The following is an 18,696-nucleotide window of genomic DNA, read 5'->3' as shown; positions in this document are numbered from 1 at the left end:
CTCCAGATGTTTTTGGCCTACAACTCCCATGATCCCTAGCTAGCAGGACCAGGAGTCAGGGATGATGGGAGTTGTTGTCTCAAAACATCTGGAAGGCCGAGGCTGAGGAAGTCTGTTCTAAACCTTGACGGACATCTTTGGAGGAAGAAAAGGCTAAGGAGTCAACCCTACACAAATCTGGAGTGGATTCCCTAAGAAGGTTGGATGACGCCTTCTAGCAACTCCTGCGGTCAAGCTGGTGCCAGGCATATTGCTCTGCTTTCCTTTGGACCACATCAGCAAGGCTGAGGGGAGGGGATTTTGTGGCCTAGGCAGCCTAGGACCTTCATACAAACTGCTCGGGCTTGTGCCCTGCGGAGGTCGCTTTGATGCTGCTAATGCAGCCGTTTGACTTCACCCTTCATTGTCTCTTGAGAGAGATGTATGCCGGTGACAGTGAGCACAACAGTTGGATTACAGATGAGCTGAATTTTGTTGTTGTTGTTGTTGTTGTTGTTTAGTCGTTTAGTCGTGTCATGCTGGTAGCTTCGAGAACACTGTCCAACCATCTCGTCCTCTGTCATCCCTCTGTCATCTTTCCCAACATTAGGGTCTTTTCCAGGGAGTCTTCTTTTCTCATGAGGTGGCCAAAGTATTGGAGCCTCAGCTTCAGGATCTGTCCTTCCAGTGAGCACTCAGGGCTGATTTCCTTAAGAATGGATAGGTTTGATCTTCTTGCAGTCCATGGGACTCTCAAGAGTCTCCTCCAGCACCATAATTCAAAAGCATCACTTCTTCGGCAATCAGCCTTCTTTATGGTCCAGCTCTCGCTTCCTGAATTTAAATTGCCCCAAACAGCCTCTCTTAATTGACACAGTTTTCAAAGTATTTGGCTGGGTTGGAAACCTCAAAGTATCCCTCAACCAGTACGTCCTGATCACGAGACTCCTCTACACCACTGATTTTCCATTGTGTGTGCAGGCTATCCCCCAATATATATAACTGAATGGGACAGCCGCCCTCTTTGCTCTACTCAAAGAAAGCCTATTTCTTTGAGCCACTGTTTCCTTTCAGGTGAAGAAACTCTGATGTTATAAAGGGAAATTTGTTTGCACATCAGAGCAGCCACAGAGCTCTGGATCAGCTATGTATGCACTGAAGCTTGGTGAAGCTCTATCTCAGAGCTCTAGTTACCAAAAAGGTCACCAAACAACTTTTTTTTTTCCTTTGGGACAAGGAGAAGAAAGTAGTATACCTTTTTGAAACATATACTGAGGCCAATCTCAGAAATCAGAGTAGTGCTGAGCTTGGCCACTGATCTTACCCAGTCCAACATATTTTATGCATGTAGTTCTAATGGAAGAATGGTTTGATGTTATCAAGTCCACTGGCACAAACTATCCTCTGTTACAGAGAAAAAGAGACTTGATAAGAAACCATATATCTGTCAGAAAGAAAATCCCCACTCCCCGATTTCATATGTTTCCAAAATCCAGAACATTGTTTTATAAACAGGGGAAATTGCATTCCATCACCTTTTACTTAAGGCAGCGGCATATAAAAACAGTTATTTTCCAACCCCATCAATACGGAGGTTGCGTTGATATGAAGCCGACTGTCCGCCAGAAAGAAATATAGCTTGAAGTTCCTGAGACCAGGGCAAAATCCGTTCCCTATCACACTCTCAGACACATTTACAAGACTGATGCATTTCAAACATTTCCAGTGTCTTCAGTTAAAAAGAATGATGCTGGGTTACCCCTATTTCACACCGTGTTAATGTTACAGAGAGATTATGCCAGTGAGCCTCTAGAGGCAAGAGAGAGAGAGAGAGAGAGAGAGAGAGAGAGAGAGAAAGGAAGGAAGGAAGGAAGGAAGGAAGGAAGGAAGGAAGGAAGGAAGGAAGGAAGGAAGGAAGGAAGGAAGAAGTCTAAATCACTGCAAAGGTATTATTGCAGGCTGGGGTTTTGCCTTACGGCCTCTGGAACAAAACCCACTTGTAGCAGAAGTCTGGGTTTTTTTTAGGACAAGTGAAAAGAATTATGCCAAGTTTTGAAAATTTGCCTTAGCAGCCTATAGAACCTGAACACTGAGGGGTGCTTTTAGACTGTCAACAGTTGTGCACTGATCCCTTACAATTCATCTTGGGACAGATGTCCTTTGCACGATAAGAGCGCACCTTCACAACTCACCATGAAAGGTGGATACTGTTAAGTTGTGGGCGAACATATCAGACGACACAGCGATTCTTCCAAAGCAGCTCTTTATTTGTAAGCTGGAACAGAACTGAACTGAGGAGCTCAGTCAGCCTGCTTATATAGAGCTCCACTAGAATGCAACAGTAACCATTTTCTGTAACTAGCCAATCACTGAACGTCACTTTCGATCCTTCATTTGCATACAAACTATCCAATCACTGAACGTCACTTTTGATCCTTCATTTGCATAACTATCTACAGTACCCCCCTGCTGGCCCAGGGTGAGAACTTCAGTACATAACAGATAAGGTAAAGGTAAAGGTACCCCTGCCCGTACGGGCCAGTCTTGACAGACTCTGGGGTTGTGCGCCCATCTCACTCAAGAGGCCAGGGGCCAGCGCTGTCCGGAGACACTTCCGGGTCACGTGGCCAGCGTGACATCGCTGCTCTGGCGAGCCAGAGCCGCACACGGAAACGCCGTTTACCTTCCCGCTGGTAAGCGGTCCCTATTTATCTACTTGCACCTGGAGGTGCTTTCGAACTGCTAGGTTGGCAGGCGCTGGGACCAAGCAGCGGGAGCGCACCCCGCCGCAGGGATTCGAACCGCCGACCTTTCGATCGGCAAGTCCTAGGCACTGAGGCTTTAACCCACAGCGCCACCTGCGTCCCATTACATAACAGATACCTTGTGATAAATAACAAGGCCTAAATGGAACGCTTGCAAAAGTCCCATTCTCCAGAATTGAACTTTCATAGTAAAAGTGACAGAAATTGACAGTGAAAACTGACAACAACCCTAATGGCAGCTCTCTGCTTCTATACACAATATCCACTTCTCCATGTGTATGCATGAAGAACGTAGGAATATAAGAAGCTGCATTATAATGAGTTGGACTATTGGTTCATCTAGCTTTAAAAATCCTCGTCCAGGCACTCTATTTTTTTGCTCTAGATCTCAGCGTCCAGGCTGGAGATGCTCTTTCAGGTACTGTATATTGGGCTGAGGCCATTTCAGGCTTTAAAGGTCAGCACCGACACTTTGGATTGTGCTCAGAAACGTACAAAATTCAGCAAGGGAACGCCATTAGATTCTCGACTGCCCTCAAAATGGATGCACCCCGCGATATAACAAGAACAAGCTCATTTTCCCAATTGGGAAGCATCCCATCAACTCGACTGACAGACCTGGAGCAGGACCAGGAGATCAAACACATACTTGTTGTTTTACTGGGATAATTTCAATATAAGTGGATTATCATAAAGCATTTGTCAAAGCGATGGCACAGGACACAAGTTTCCCCATCAGCTCTGGAGCTGTAATTAGATTGGAAACCTGGCTTGCTTTGCCCTAATCTAATACCGCACAAAATTATATCGTCAGTTTTACATCGCATCGTATCAGCACTGTGTCAAATCCATCCTTGTTCTCGGCTGTGTGATGTGCAAGTTATGCTGTGCCTCTGATTAATGACAACACTTCACCTTATAGCAGCTGAGCATCCTTTGCTACCTCCAGCTACTGGCTTCAGTCATCTGTGAGCACAATTCAAAAGGAACTTTTCTGCAGACTCCATGAAAACAAACAGGCAATACACAAGGATCTTTCATTTAAATGGGAATGTAGGAAGCTACCCCACACCAAGTCAGGATCTTGCCCCCCATGCCTACCTAGTTAAGTCCAGGATTTAACCTGGGACCTTTTGCACACAAAGCATGAACTCCAGAGCTCTAAGCCAAACATCTGCATGGTAAGGAGGCCTGGACTGTGTTGGCTACCTTCCACAGGAGTCAACTCCTAAGTACTGAGGTCCCTTTGCACCCCCCGTAATATATTTGAGGGAGCCCCCCCAAGTTGATGGCATTGCCATTCAAATGGTGTGTACATGCCACATCTTGTAATTGATTATGTGGTGTGGGGCTTACCTGCCCCCCTCCAATATTTTATTCAAGTTGTCATTCCTGCTCCCTTCCTATGTAAATTAAACCAGAAGCCTGTTTCACAGAAAGATGGTGGCATGTTTTGTCTGCCGATTAGCAGTCTTTAAATTGAATTGAGATCGATCTCCTTCCATAAATCCCTCACAGACAGAAAATGCTTTCTGCCTGTAAATTAAAGGTCTCAACATTCCAGTGCATGGAGAGGAGGAACAGACTTCTGAAGGTTTGTAGAAACCACCAGCTGGCCAGAAACTACCTGTGATGAAAAGGTTTGCTCAAGCTCTCTAGATACAAGCCTCCTATTGAGGGCTCCAGGAGGGAGGAGAAATTATCAAGATGCTCAAAAGTGGTATTCCTGCAGCATTCCTTAGATAAGAAACCTCCTTATACTGCCAGACCTATCAGTGTTGTTGTTGTTTTTTATTAAAGATTTTGTTGATTTACAGAAGTGTGCAATGTCTCTCTCTCTCTCGTGTTTTCCCCCCATGTAACATTTTTACAAATCAATTTCATTTGTTGAGACATTAGGAAGAAAAGGGGGAAAGAGGTGGAGGGGGGGAAGATGGGTGGGGTTGGGGTTGGGTGGCGATGTTTCTATTTTACTTACTATATGTAGGGTTTGGTGTCAGCGTTGCTTGTGCAGGTTCTTTGCTGTTTGCTTGTGTTCCTTTGGTGGTGAGAGAGGTTGGGGTTGGCCTAGAGTGTGGTTATTTATTTGTGGTTGGCTGTGGTGGTCTTTGCATTCATGTGTGAGCGGGGTGTGTGTGTGTTTTGGATCAGGTTAGCCATATTGATTTGTATGCTGTTGGTGGATTTTTGTCGTTGTCTTGTTGGGCTGTGTATGTGATAAAGGAGAGCCATACCAGGGTGAAGGTGTCTTCTTCTTTTTGTACCCGTGTCAGTTTCAGTTTATTGGTTAATTTTTCTGGTAGGGCTGTTTCCCATACTATTTGGTACCATTTATCCATGCTTACTCCTGCCAACCTAGCAGTTCGAAAGCACGTCAAAGTGCAAGTAGATAAATAGGTACCACTCTGGTAGGAAGGTAAACGGCATTTCCGTGCGCTGCTCTGGTTCGCCAGAAGCGGCTTAGTCATGCTGGCCACATGACCCGGAAGCTGTACGCCGGCTCCCTCGGCCAATAAAGCAAGATGAGCGCTGCAACCCCAGTGTCGGCCACGACTGGACCTTATGGTCAGGGGTCCCTTTACCTTATCTTTATTCATGCTTACTCCTGACAGGTCTCTCCAGTGTCTGGCTATGATGCACTGATAGGTGGGTTGCCACAAAGAACTCATAACCCACCTATCAGTGTTGTTGATCAGAAGTGACTCTTCAGGTTTTCCAGCAGAAAACCTCCCCAGTCCTATGTGGAGATGCCAGGCCTTAAACCAGGGACTTTTTGCATGCAGAACATGTGCTCTGTCACTGAACGTAAGCTCTTCCCTGACCCTTTCAAAGACCCCAGGGTGCTTCCAGACTGTTGCCATTTTGGGGGGTGGAATTCAATCACACATTCGCAAGATCTTGTTGCTCAGTTAAAGGTGATTTACCGCTCTTGTGCAACAACCCTCCTTTCCCCTGCCTCCCAAAATCAGACTTAATGCAATAAAGAGAGTTACTGGGAAAGTGTAGGCAATTCTTGATGCAACATCCTCTAACCTTCCCAGGGACCTCTCAGTAAAGATTAGCCAACACTGCCTAATCTCCCCACAAATAAAGCAGAATGAATTCTCTGTAAACAGGTCATCTGGAAGCGACCCAAAGTCTTTCAGTATTAGCAGGGTATGATTACCACTTCACAGTCAGAGGAAAAAGTACTGGAGGCTTAGACTGGTTTTTTGTATTATTTACTTATTGACAAATGTATGAGCATGGGGGGCCACTGGAGGTCTGTAAAGCAGCATCAGATTCTCCTTAAACAATCAGAAAGCCCTTGGTGGCTCTTGGATCTCTTTCAAGCCAAAAGCTAGGAAAAAACCTGTACTTTTACTTCTCTGGCTTCCCATTTCAAACTGTTACCCCCCATCCTGTAACCATGGACTGCATGGGGGGGTCGTTTCTTGGCAGCCACCCATCCCCCAAGCTAACAATGTGCATTAAAGAGACAGTACTGTATCCCTGGGATGCGGGTGGCACCGTGGGTTAAACCACAGAGCCTAGGACTTGCCGATCAGAAGGTCGGCGGTTCGAATCCCATTGTTCGGACCCAGCTCCTGCCAACCTAGAAGTTCGAAAGCACTTCAAAGTGCAAGTAGATAAATAGGTACTGCTCCGGTGGGAAGGTAAACGGTGTTTCCATGCACTGCTTTGGTTCACCAGAAGCGGTTTAGTCATGCTGGCCACATGACCTGGAAGCTGTACGCCGGCTCCCTTGGCCAATAAAGCGAGATGAGCGCTGCAACTCCAGAGTCAGTCACGACTGGACCTAATGGTCAGGGGACCCTTTACCCCTTTACTGTATCCCTAGAAAACCTTAGAGTAACAGAATTAAGAATAAATCAAAATTTGCTTCTCTAAAACATGTTTTTTCATTGTCTTATATCGAAAGGTTTTTGGCAGAAGGTAACTGAAACTATCAACAGAACTGTACGGAAAAACCTTACATTTACAAAACAAAATATCCTCTTGAATTATATACCCAGCACATGGAACCTTACGAAAGGACAATACGAGTGGACTCTCCGTGCCCTTGCCAAAAACCTTTCCCAAATGGGAAAATAAAAATGTGTCTCTATTCTACGATTGGATTGAAGACTTATACATACTCACAACATATTAACAACTTGCATTAAACACAGACTTGCCGTGGACAAATTCAATAATATTTGGAATCCATTCTTACAAATACCTTGTAAAATATACAGCTTTGCCCCCCCCTTTATTTTCCCTTCTACATGGGTTCCGTTTCTCCCCCTCCCTTTTATTTATGTCTCACCATGTTTAGTGCACGTATAATTATGTACTTTTTAAACTTTCAATAAAGTTTTTTTAAAAAGAATAAATCAAAATTTGAATGGTTGCTTTCAGCGGAATGAATGCCTTTTTTGAGATGCTATGGAAACACACAGTAGGATCACAGCAGCTATCTGCTCAGCAAGCCAGGTAACAGAATAACAGAATCATAGAACTGTGTAGCTGGAAGGGAGCAGGATCTTGTCCAACCCCTTGCAAGGCAGGAATCTTTTGCACAACGTGTGGCTCAAACCCACGACTGTGAGATCAAGAGTCTCCAGGGGCCACCATTGTTGATGGGTGCAGTTAGGTATTTTTGGATTCTGGACTTAATGGTCTCGCTGGGAGTAGGGGGTGTTAGAAAAAGGTAAAGGGGCACGGGTGGTGCTGTGGTCTAAACCACTGAGCCTCTTGGGCTTGCCGATCAGAAGGTTGGCGGTTCGAAACCCCGTGATGGGGTGAGCTCCCGTTGCTCTGTCCCAGCTCCTGCCAACCTAGCAGTTCGAAAGCATGCCAGTGCAAGTAGATAAATAGGTACTGCTCCAGCGGGAAGGTAAATGGCATTTCCGTGTGCTCTGGTTTCCGTCACGGTGTCCTGTTGCACCAGAAGCGGTTTAGTCATGCTGTCCACATGACTAACGCCGGCTCCCATGCCTGAAAGCAAGATGAGCGCCGCAACCCCATAGTTGCCTTTGACTGGACTTAACCATCCAGGGGTCCCTTACCTCTTTTTTTACCTTTTAGGGGGTGTTAGAGTCCCTGATCTGGACCTTGTGTAGAAATTAATTCTCTCCACCACAAGAATGCACTTCAAAGCTTTACTACACAGCCTTAAATGCTAGTTACAATAAGATAAACATTGCAAAATAGCAAAGCAGCACATTGGAAACAAGCAGTCCTTTATGAAGCTCAGTAAGCTTTCCTCTCTCTGCTCCCAGAGAGAGGTCCTAAGCTAGAACTCTGTGCTGCTGCTGCTGCTGCTGCTGCTGCTGCTGCTAATAAGCTACCCTTGCACATATATGCACATTTCTGTCAAGGTGGCAAATGCATTGATTTTGATTCCCTTTTCATTATGTAGTTAAGGGACTGGTGCTTGCAGCAGCTTAGGCAAGCCTTGCTCCTTCAGTTTTTTGGCTGAGATGTCCAATGGGAGGTGGCATGCCTGAAATGGCAAAACTGAAACCAAGACTGCAGCAGCAGTTTGATCTCTCCAGTTCAGAAAGATAAGGCATTACAAGGTGATGAAAAGAAGAAACCAGAAAAGTGAAAGGCAAGCTGATGAGACTGAGGTGGTCATTTCAAAAGTCATCATGCCAAAGCACATAAAAGGCCACAGATCACCACATTTGTTTTCCATTTACCTTCATTTTTCTTCACACCAGCCTTTGTAGTTTGCAGTCTATCTTAATCTCAAGAACATGTGACTGGGGGGAAAATGTGATTTTAGTTTCTAAGGCTTTACTAATCTGGCATTAGAAGGATCATTATCTCTGTGAAGTTCAAGCCTTTGTCATTTCCTTGGCCAGAGTTTTTTGCTTGGTGATAATTTGGAAGTTTAAGTAAAGAAAAATGAAGCATTTTCTTACAGAAGACTGTAGGCAGTGGTTACCAGACGCAAACCTTCAATATTTTTAGTACATTTTAGATGTTTTGTACAGTTCTGATTTTTGGCTGCCGGTTTTATTCTGCTGCTATTTTTTCTATTTTATTTTATTTCAGAATTTATTTCCATGCTGCAGTTTCAGTTATTTTATTTCCCTTATAGGAACTGGTATTAACCAAACTGAATAGAACAGAGCATTTAAATATTTCTGTCAGCTCCAGATGAAGACAGTAAGTTAAGGTGAATTATTCATGAGGAAATATGTAAATGGCCAGAAACAACTGCCCAAACAATAAACGATAAGATCCTGTTGCTTTCTAATCTCTTTAAACTACCAGCACACAAGTTGCTTTAATTTATTTTTTTTAATTCACAGCCTTAAGCAGAAGCAAAAATATATTCAATGGTGCATGTGAAAATACCAGACGTTGCAACCCTATCCATACTTATCTAGAAGTTCCAATAAACACTATGCTATAATGTGTGGCATTGCACTGGCGAAAAAGCTTACGTAGCCCTGCTGAGCACTTTATCCGATAACGCAGCAAATCTTAGGGTTGCTCCATAAGTCTTACGTCCCATAAAGTTCTGTATTTAATGAATTGGAATCCCTCTGAAACTTCCACTATAATTCTAATAAGAATCTTAAGTACGTCAGCATCCCTCCCCCCCAAGCAATATCAAGTCCTCATCCAGATTTTTGAACATCTGTCCCCTCTTGAAACAAAGTGGAACGTAAGTTTCATAGAGAGGCACTTCCAGTGATGAATGTTTTCAGCAAATTACTTTATTATTTTCTCGCTTGCAAATTTGCAGACAGCAGAAGTGATGAAAACAAATCTGCGGAGCTCAAGATACGTCGCCCATATTGTGGCCCGCTCAACTTAGACTTCGTGCAGTCGAAGGCCAGGACTCAGGATGACCTAGGATAGCCTCAACCTCGGGTGACCAGGTGGAAAGGAGAACAGGAGTCCTGTACCTTCTACAGCTATGTAGAAGAGAGGCTTTCAGAAAGTGCAACTTCCCATTACTATCTCATATCTTTCCCCTCATGGATGGATTTAGCACTACCAGTTTAGGCCGGAATTTTAAATCAGGGGGACATATGCTTCTCCTTGATTGTCCTAATTTAAGACCCATCTGCACAGGTAGGCTTGCAGATGTGCAGAGCTGCGGACGGAAATTCAGAGAGCCACAAATTTCACTTGTAAAGGACGAGCGATTGACAAGGACGACAAATGGCTGAATGGTGGGAAGCTGGGTTAGAGGAGGGGGAAATCTCCTCTTTCCTCTCTGGCACCAGCCATTTTGAAAGGGGAAGCATACTTGCAGAAATAGAGTGATACTGGTAACCAAGAATTACATAAAATATAATAGTGGATTATATATATATATATATATATATATATATATATATATATATATATGCTTTCGTAGATTTTCACGGGTACAGGAATGCAGGTTTTGGTGTCCTCGGGTGTCTTCCCGTGTAAAAGTTGGGGTGTCTAGGCGACGTTTCGACGAGGTCTCACTCGTCATCTTCAGGCTGGTGCTTTCGGCTTCTTGTTACTGGAACAGAGCGGGATCTCAATGTTTGAGTTCCTATAAATACTGTAGAGGGGGTGTGGTGTCTAGCCTCCAATGTTCTGGGCAGAGAGGAAGTTCCCAGGCTAGTGTGCCTTTTCTTCTTTTGTTCCTTAATTACTTGAGAGATACCTTGAGTGATTTCTTGAGTGATATCCTGAGTACCACTTAGGTGGGTCATTAGGTGTGGATTAGTTGCTAAAGTCTTTGTGTCTTGACCTCTTGAACTTTGTGAAGAGTTTTAAATCAATGGCATGGCCCTCCTTCCTTATATCAAGGGCACTACAGATAAAATTAGCAAAATCCTCCATAAACACAATATCAAAACAGCCTTTTGCACCAACCAAAAAATAGCCAATATCCTCAGAAACCCCAAGGATAAAATCCAGTTGGAAAACCAAGGGATCTATGAAATACCCTGCAAAGTCTGCCCAGCCACGTACATTGGACAAACAAACAGACGAATAAATGCACGTATCGCAGAACACAAGAATGCCGTCAAAAAAGAAGAAAAAACTTCCTCTCTTTTCCAACACATGAAAGAAACAGGACACGAAATTAATTTTGCAGATTCCAAATTGCTCTTTAACACGGAACATCACCACAAGAGAATAATCATGGAAGCCATCGAGATAGAGAAACACCCTCACAACATGAACAAGCGTGACGACACATCCCGCTTGCCAGACATCTGGAAATTAGCCCTCCCCACAAAAACTGACACCAGATCCAGAGGCACACAGAACGCCAACACCAATCAACCACACCAGACCCAAACCCAGACCCTCTCCACAGATGAATTACTGACACCATCCAGTAGCCAGTCCATGGTGGCACCTCCGGATGCTGCACCCCCCTGCAATCCCTACACAGATCTGGCTGACACAAGCCACAAAACCACAGCTCGCCCCTATACACGAAGCCAAGCCAAAGCACAACTAAGTGCAATACAGCCATCTTCTCAGGAAAACTCTTCACAAAGTTCAAGAGGTCAAGACACAAAGACTTTAGCAACTAATCCACACCTAATGACCCACCTAAGTGGTACTCAGGATATCACTCAAGAAATCACTCAAGGTATCTCTCAAGTAATTAAGGAACAAAAGAAGAAAAGGCACACTAGCCTGGGAACTTCCTCTCTGCCCAGAACATTGGAGGCTAGACACCACACCCCCTCTACAGTATTTATAGGAACTCAAACATTGAGATCCCGCTCTGTTCCAGTAACAAGAAGCCGAAAGCACCAGCCTGAAGATGACGAGTGAGACCTCGTCGAAACGTCGCCTAGACACCCCAACTTTTACACGGGAAGACACCCGAGGACACCAAAACCTGCATATATATATATATATATATACACACACACACACACACAAAAGAAAATAATATGAATTTGTGCAAGGAATACAGATAATATAAGTAGTATAATGAGAATTATTGGAAGTTATGTATTTTTATCTGTCATGTAAGTGTAAAATATTGTATTTGTTTATGTTTGTTTCTTTATCTTTTCTTATTTCACCGTTTCTATTCATTTGTATCATTTTCTGTTTTATATGTTATGTAACTCGTGTATATTTGTCTATGTGAAAATTAGTAAAGATTTTCTATTTTAAAAAAAAGGGGAAAAAAGAAAGGGGGAGCAGGGCTGCTGGTTCGCCACTTCCACCTTCCTGCACAGCGGAGGCTGGAGGCTGGGGAGGGTGTTGAACAGCTGACAGGGTGGGGGAAGGTGGAACAGGAAGTGGCAGTGACTGAACAGAAGCCTGAGCAGGAAACAGCGGCAGAGCATGTGCCCATGCTGCCCAGGCCGGGTGAGCTCCCGAGGGGGCGTGGCACAGACATAGCTGTCAACTGTCCCTTATTTGGCAGGAAAGTCCCTTATCCCAGCGCTGTGTCCTGCTGCTGTCCCTTATTGATGATGTCCCTTAAATTTCCCGGGTTTCAAAGGAAGCAGCTCCTCTCCCTCCCTCCCTGCCGGCCAGGAAGGAGGGAGGCTCCAACTGTGTTGCTTGGCTGTGTTGCTCACCCAATAAGGAGTCTAAGAACGACTGGGGAGTGGAGCTTGCATGCCTTGTGCTGATCAAATTGGCCACGTTGTCTGGGGACTCACATTTGCTCAGCGCTTCCCAGCGGAGAGGTGAGGGTGGTTTTCCTTGCTGCATCCCCTTTGTCGGGTTGCTGTGCTGTGGGAACCACTGCTTGAGGCTTCATTTGGCTGCTGGCTGGTTTTTCTGCCTTTGGCTTGGAGGGGCTCAGAAGTTGAACATACCTGTGTTCGGAAAATCCCTTATTTTGGCTGCTGATCCCTTATTTTCAAGGCTACTGGTCCCTTATTTTCAAATCTGTAAGTTGACAGCTATGAGCACAGAGGGTGCCCTCCCAGGCGCCAGGTTAGTCGCTCAGGTGCCTGGAGCTGCACATGCGTGTTGAGAATTCCGTTCCACCTTAAGGAACAGGCATGTGGAATTGTTGCATGTCACATGTCTGTTTACATTCCAGCACAGCTAGCTGGGAACTTCCACTTTTGTATAGCTTTTGCTTTTGCTGTTCTCTTTGAGACGAAATGAGAGAGCGATGACATGTTTCTTTGTTCTGATTTATGTTTAATAAATCTGTAGCTGTAGCATGACTTATGCCTCATGCCTATTTCTGTGTGCGAACCACACTCTGCTAATTGCGTGCCCTGGCTTTTGAAGTCTGGGTCGCTGATTTACAGTGGAGAAGGAGACGTCTGAGCTGGGCTTGCCAGCTGGCCTTCTGGCCCCTCTGCATGTCAACAGTGCACCCTGCAGCTGAGGGCAGAGCAAGTCGCTCACAGGGGTGGAGCGAGCTGCCCATGGTGGACATTCGGCGCACCGCCCGCCTGTGACTCCGAAGCCTCCCCCAAACTGTCAAAATGAAAGGGGAAGGGGGAATGCTGCTGACAAAGTGGTGCCGCTCCCCCCCTTACCCCGACGGCTCTAGGTATGCTTGGGAGCTGCGAGCGGGCAGTGGCCGAATGTCATCCCCCTCAGTGAGGGCACCCGGGGCTGTCTGCCCCCACCGCCCCCCTTCCTATGCCCCTGGCAGGAAGCTGAAATCTTGTTACCTTATTTTTAAAAAATTATATACTGCCCTTCATCCGCGGATCACAGAGCAGTTTGCAGTATAAACTGTAGAACCAGGTGCCGCCTTGATGACACAAACACCCTGGCATTGGTAACCAAATGGTCTCCTTTCTCACTGCTAACTGTGGCATGAATGAAAACTAGGATGAGAGGATAAGGCAGCCCAGACAAGCATGAATTCCAGTGGATACAAGCCCCTTTTCCAGAAACTAATAATTGATTTCCCTTTTCAGTGAGGTTTGAAGCAAAAGGCGATGTAATGGGAATTGGGGTTGCTCGTGCGTAAGTTGCCTCTACTCTTGGCAAAGTTGCCTGGTTAAACCTTTCCCTGGCTGCACAGCCCTTTCTCCGCGGCTGTGTCAGTCACTGGCAGAATCCGTCAGTGGGCGTTTCCTGAACTTCTTCCAGCATAAAAGTTCTTTGATGCCAAGTCTCCGCCTAGCCTCCCTGCGCGGAAGTCTTCTGCGCAGGGTGGGCGTGGGCAGCGGAGGACCTGTGCTCTCCCCGCTAGTTTCTGTGGAAGAGTCCTGGAGACATCTCTCCGAAGCCCTCCCCTGCTCCCCTTTCTTCCTGGTGTCACGCTGATTTCCTTCCTCAGTGGATGAGTTCCCTCTCTCCCTGCTGGGCCCTTCTCTGGCATCGCTGGAGAGCCTTCCCTCCACTCCTGGCTCCGATGGCAGTTCCCTGACAGGCGACAAAGAAACACCACCCATTTTTTCTGGTGGGAATCAAATTCGTATTGTGCTTGGTGAATTCCCAAATTTGCCATTTGCTTTTGTAATAAGCATCCAGGTTCTGTTGTTCACCGTCTTCCTTTTCATTGTGTTCTCTCTGACTTGAAGCAGCTCCCTGTATCAGAGTGCATGGGTCACTTCTTCTAATGTTGCTTATATATTTTATATTATGCCATCGTAAAATTGAACAGGCACTCTGCCATGCAGTACATTTTCCACTTACAGGCACATGCGGCCTGTAACCATTTTATTTCCAAAGGTCTCACGCTTTCATAATTGTAAAATGCTGAATAAAATGTCATGTTATCTACTAAATCACGATTCTGAGACAACAAAATACGACACCGAGGCTGCGGTCCTATCCACCAGGGGTAGGCAACATGGTGCCCTCCAGGTGTTTGTTGGGCTCCAACTCCCATCAACTCCAGCCAGAATGGTGTCAAGGACTGGCTGGGTAGTAGTAGTAGTAGTAGTAATAATAATAATAATAATAATAATAATAATAATAATAATTCTTTATTTATACCCCTCCCATCTGGCTTCATTATAAGCTTCCCTAAACAGAGCTGCCTTCGGATGTCATCTAAAAGTCAGGTAGTTGTTTATTTCATTGACATCTGATGGGAGGGTGTTCCACAGGGCGGGTGCCACTACCGAGAAGGCCTTCTGCCTGGTTCCCTGTAACCTCACTTCTCGCAGGGAGGGAACCGCCAGAAGGCCCTTGGCGCTGGACCTCAGTGTCCGGGCTGAACGATGGGGGTGGAGATGCTCCTTCAGGTATACGATGACGATAAGTGGGATAAGAGGGAGCAGACTGGGGGGAGGAGGTGTCGGAAGCTGAAGAGGTCACAGGGTTTAGTGAGCAGGAAGAGGCTGTGGCAGAGAGCAGTCCAGAATCAGAGGCAGAAGTAGAAGTAGAGAGGGACCAAGAGGCCAAGTGAGGCAGGCTGCTAAAGAAGCCAGGGAGTTTCCTGCTCCTGCAGTGACCAGCTCCCCTTCTCCCTGATCTCCCAATACACAGAGAAAAATGAAGAGGACAGAGCAAAGAAAGAGAAGATGAAGTAGTCTCAGGTTGCTTGGTAAGTACCTAGGGGAGGAGAAGACTTCCCTAAGGTGTGGGAAGGTGGGGACTGTATGGACAATCTGTCCAGAAGATAAATTGTATTTTGAGGAGTTAGTGATCTGACATGGTTACCCTTCCTGCCTCTGTTCCTTCCCCTTCTTATCTCTTGTTAAGTTCTTTGATGACATGAGAACAGCTTTTTTAATGTCCTAATCAATTGGGAGGAAGTGATAGTGCTAGGTACCTTCTTTGCTGTTGGACACTGTTTTGAGAACGTGAGACATTGGGAGGGGGTGGCTAATGAATGATCTGCATGTAGCCAGTCAGGCAAGCCACACAGGCTTGTTGTTGTTCAGTCGTTTAGTCATGTCCGCCTCTTTGTGGTCCCATGGACCAGAGAACGCCAGGCACTTCTGTCTTCCACTGCCTCCCGCAGTTTAGTCAAACTCATGCTGGTAGCTTCGAGAACACTATCCAACCATCTTGTCCTCTGTCGTCCCCTTCTCCTTGTGCCCTCCATCTTTCTCTTTTCCAGGGAGTCTTCTCTTCTCATGAGGTGGCCGAAGTACTGGAGCCTCAGCTTCAGGGTCTGTCCTTCCAGTGAGCACTCAGGGCTGATTTCCTTCAGAATGGATAGGTTTGATCTTGCAGTCCATGGGACTCTCAAGAGTCTCCTCCAGCACCATAATTCAAAAGCATCAATTCTTCAGCAATCAGCCTTCTTTATGGACCAGCTCTCACTTCCATACATCACTACTGGGAAAACCATAGCTTTAACTCTACGGACCTTTGTTGGCAAAGTGATGTCTCAGCTTTTTATCATCCTTAGTCAAGCCACACAGGCTACCTATCTATAAATCAGATCTTTGTGGGCAGAATGGGAGAGAAGCTCGTGCACAGACTGATCGGCCTCAGGGCCATGCAAACTGAAGCTACTTGGGGGAGTCACTTCGCCGCTTCTTGAGGGCTTCCAAGTGACAGATTGAAGTGCTTGCTTGTTATGTATATATTGCTTGCTGTTTAGAATAAAATCTTTAATCTTCTCACTCACTTGTGTTTTGTATTGCTTCTGAATCTCATTTTAAAAGAACCACCTTGCATTGGCAAGACAGGAACCTTCAATCCTTGCAACTGCTTCATTGAGGCAAGGCCTACCGGGAAAAGTTGCTTTGATCAATAAGCCTACACTGTCTTGGTTTATTTGAATAAAGAGTTAACTACACTGACACCCAATGTTTTATTGCTGACCTACTCCTGACTCTGGCTCCTGACACATGTCCTGTGGTCAAGGATGATAATAACTGCTGTTCACATTGTCTACCCCACCAAACTTACCTAAGTCCCATTGAACTTGATGGAGTTTCCTTTTGCATAAACATGTCTAGGGGGCTATACTGTAAACATTCAGGGCTGTGTGTGTGTGATTGAATAGGCAGGGGGGAGATATATATAAAAAGAAAACAAGATCTATCTTAGATAGCCTGAAGGCAGGAACTGTCTTGTTTTTTTATTGATCCATAAGCTGCCTTGGGAACCTTTTTGGTTGAAGAGCTGCGTAAAAATGCTTTTAAGAAAACAAAAATATCCATCCCATTGTGAGCAGGCTATATACAGACCATTTTGTTTCTCTGAACATCAAAATATATAACCAGCTAGCTTATTAGTACAAATTAAAGGTAAAGGGACCCCTGACCATTAGGTCCAGTCACGAACAACTCTGGGGTTGCGGCGTTCATCTCGCTTTACTGGCCGAGGGAGCCAGTGTACAGCTTCCGGGTCATGTGGCCAGCATGATTAAGCCGCTTCTGGTGAACCAGAGCAGTGCACGGAAACGCTGTTTACCTTCCCGCCAGAGCGGTACCTATTTATCTACTTGTACTTTGACATGCTTTTGAACTGCTAGGTTGGCAGGAGCAGGGAACGAGCAACGGGAGCCCACCCCGTTGTGGGGATTCGAACCACGACCTTCTGATGCTCAGTGGTTTAGACCTGCATTTTAATTACTCTTTTCTGCCCTGCCTGCAGCTGTCTGACAATCATCCGTTTATTTTTGCAGTTTTAGACTGCCGGTTTACCCACTAGTCCCTAAGGTTATAAAATATAGCTGTGGAAAAATAATAAATGCAACTAAAAATGAATACGATCTATAAAAACAGAAAAAGAATATTAAACAACATGTCATCCATACTATATACAATAATTTTGAATGTAAGCATCAGATGCCAGTTTAAAAAAATGAAACATTTCTCATCCTTGTTTGGAACTTTGAGTTTTGCTGCTTGTAGAAGATATCTTTTTGATCTGAACCTATTATTTATTGATTATTATTTATTAAATTTGTATACCACCCTATACCCACAGGTCTCAGGGCAGTTCAAATGATGAATTTGCAGAGTTGTTTGTAAGCCTATTAGATTTTTCAGTACTTAAAAAAATACTTCAGCTCTATAGCAGGGGTAGGGAACCTTTTTGGCCTAGAATGCCAGATCTTTAGTATTTTTTTCATATAATTTTTATTTGGTTTTACATATTTAAGTTTATAATCATACCACAACACATCCAGGGTTACAAGATTCCCCCTTATCTCTAGACTTCCCACCTTCCCTTCTATGGGTTCTGTTGTTAAACAGCTGGACTCAAAGCTGTCCATGGAGGCACAGGTCAAATCTGTATCCAGGGCAGCTGTTTACCAGCTCCATCTGGTATGTAGGCTGAGACCCTATCTGCCTGCAGACTGTCTCGCCAGAGTGGTACATGCTCTGGTTATCTCCCGCTTGGACTACTGCAATGCGCTCTATGTGGGACTACCTTTGAAGGTGACCCAGAAACTACAACTAATCCAGAATGCGGCAGCTAGACTGGTGACTGGGAGCGGCCGCCGAGACCATATAACACCGGTCTTGAAAGATCTACATTGGCTCCCAGTACGTTTCCGAGCACAATTCAAAGTGTTGGTGCTGACCTTTAAAGCCCTAAATGGCCTCGGTCCAGTATATCTGAAGGAGCGTCTCCTCCCCCATCGTTCTGCCCGGACACTGAGGTCCAGCTCCGAGGGCCTTCTGGCGGTTCCCTCACTGCGAGAGGCCAAGTTACAGGGAACCAGGCAGAGGGCCTTCTCGGTAGTGGCGCCCGCCCTGTGGAACGCCCTCCCATCAGATGTCAAAGCGATAAACATCTACCTGACATTCAGAAGACATCTGAAGGCAGCCCTGTTCAGGGAAATTTTTAATATGTGACATTTTAGTGTATCTTTTATCTTTGTTGGAAGCCGCCCAGAGTGGCTGGGGAGACCCAGCCAGATGGGCGGGGTACAAATAATAAATTATTATTATTATTATTATAAACCTTTTCTAATGCATCTTTTTTTTAAATGATCCACTTTTTTTAAATAACTCCATTATGTCCACAGTTCTCATTACATTACAAGTGTTATTGCAATCCTGCTCATGTATTCTACTGCTTACAATGGTCTTCAAGGTAACTTATGAATTTTCCACATTCCTTATTAAAGTTTTGGTCTTCCTGGTTCCTG

Source organism: Podarcis gaigeae (assembly GCF_964106915.1).
Source record: "Podarcis gaigeae genome assembly, chromosome: 12".
Classification (NCBI taxonomy): domain Eukaryota; kingdom Metazoa; phylum Chordata; class Lepidosauria; order Squamata; family Lacertidae; genus Podarcis; species Podarcis gaigeae.
Note: the sequence above shows the minus strand (reverse complement) of the source record.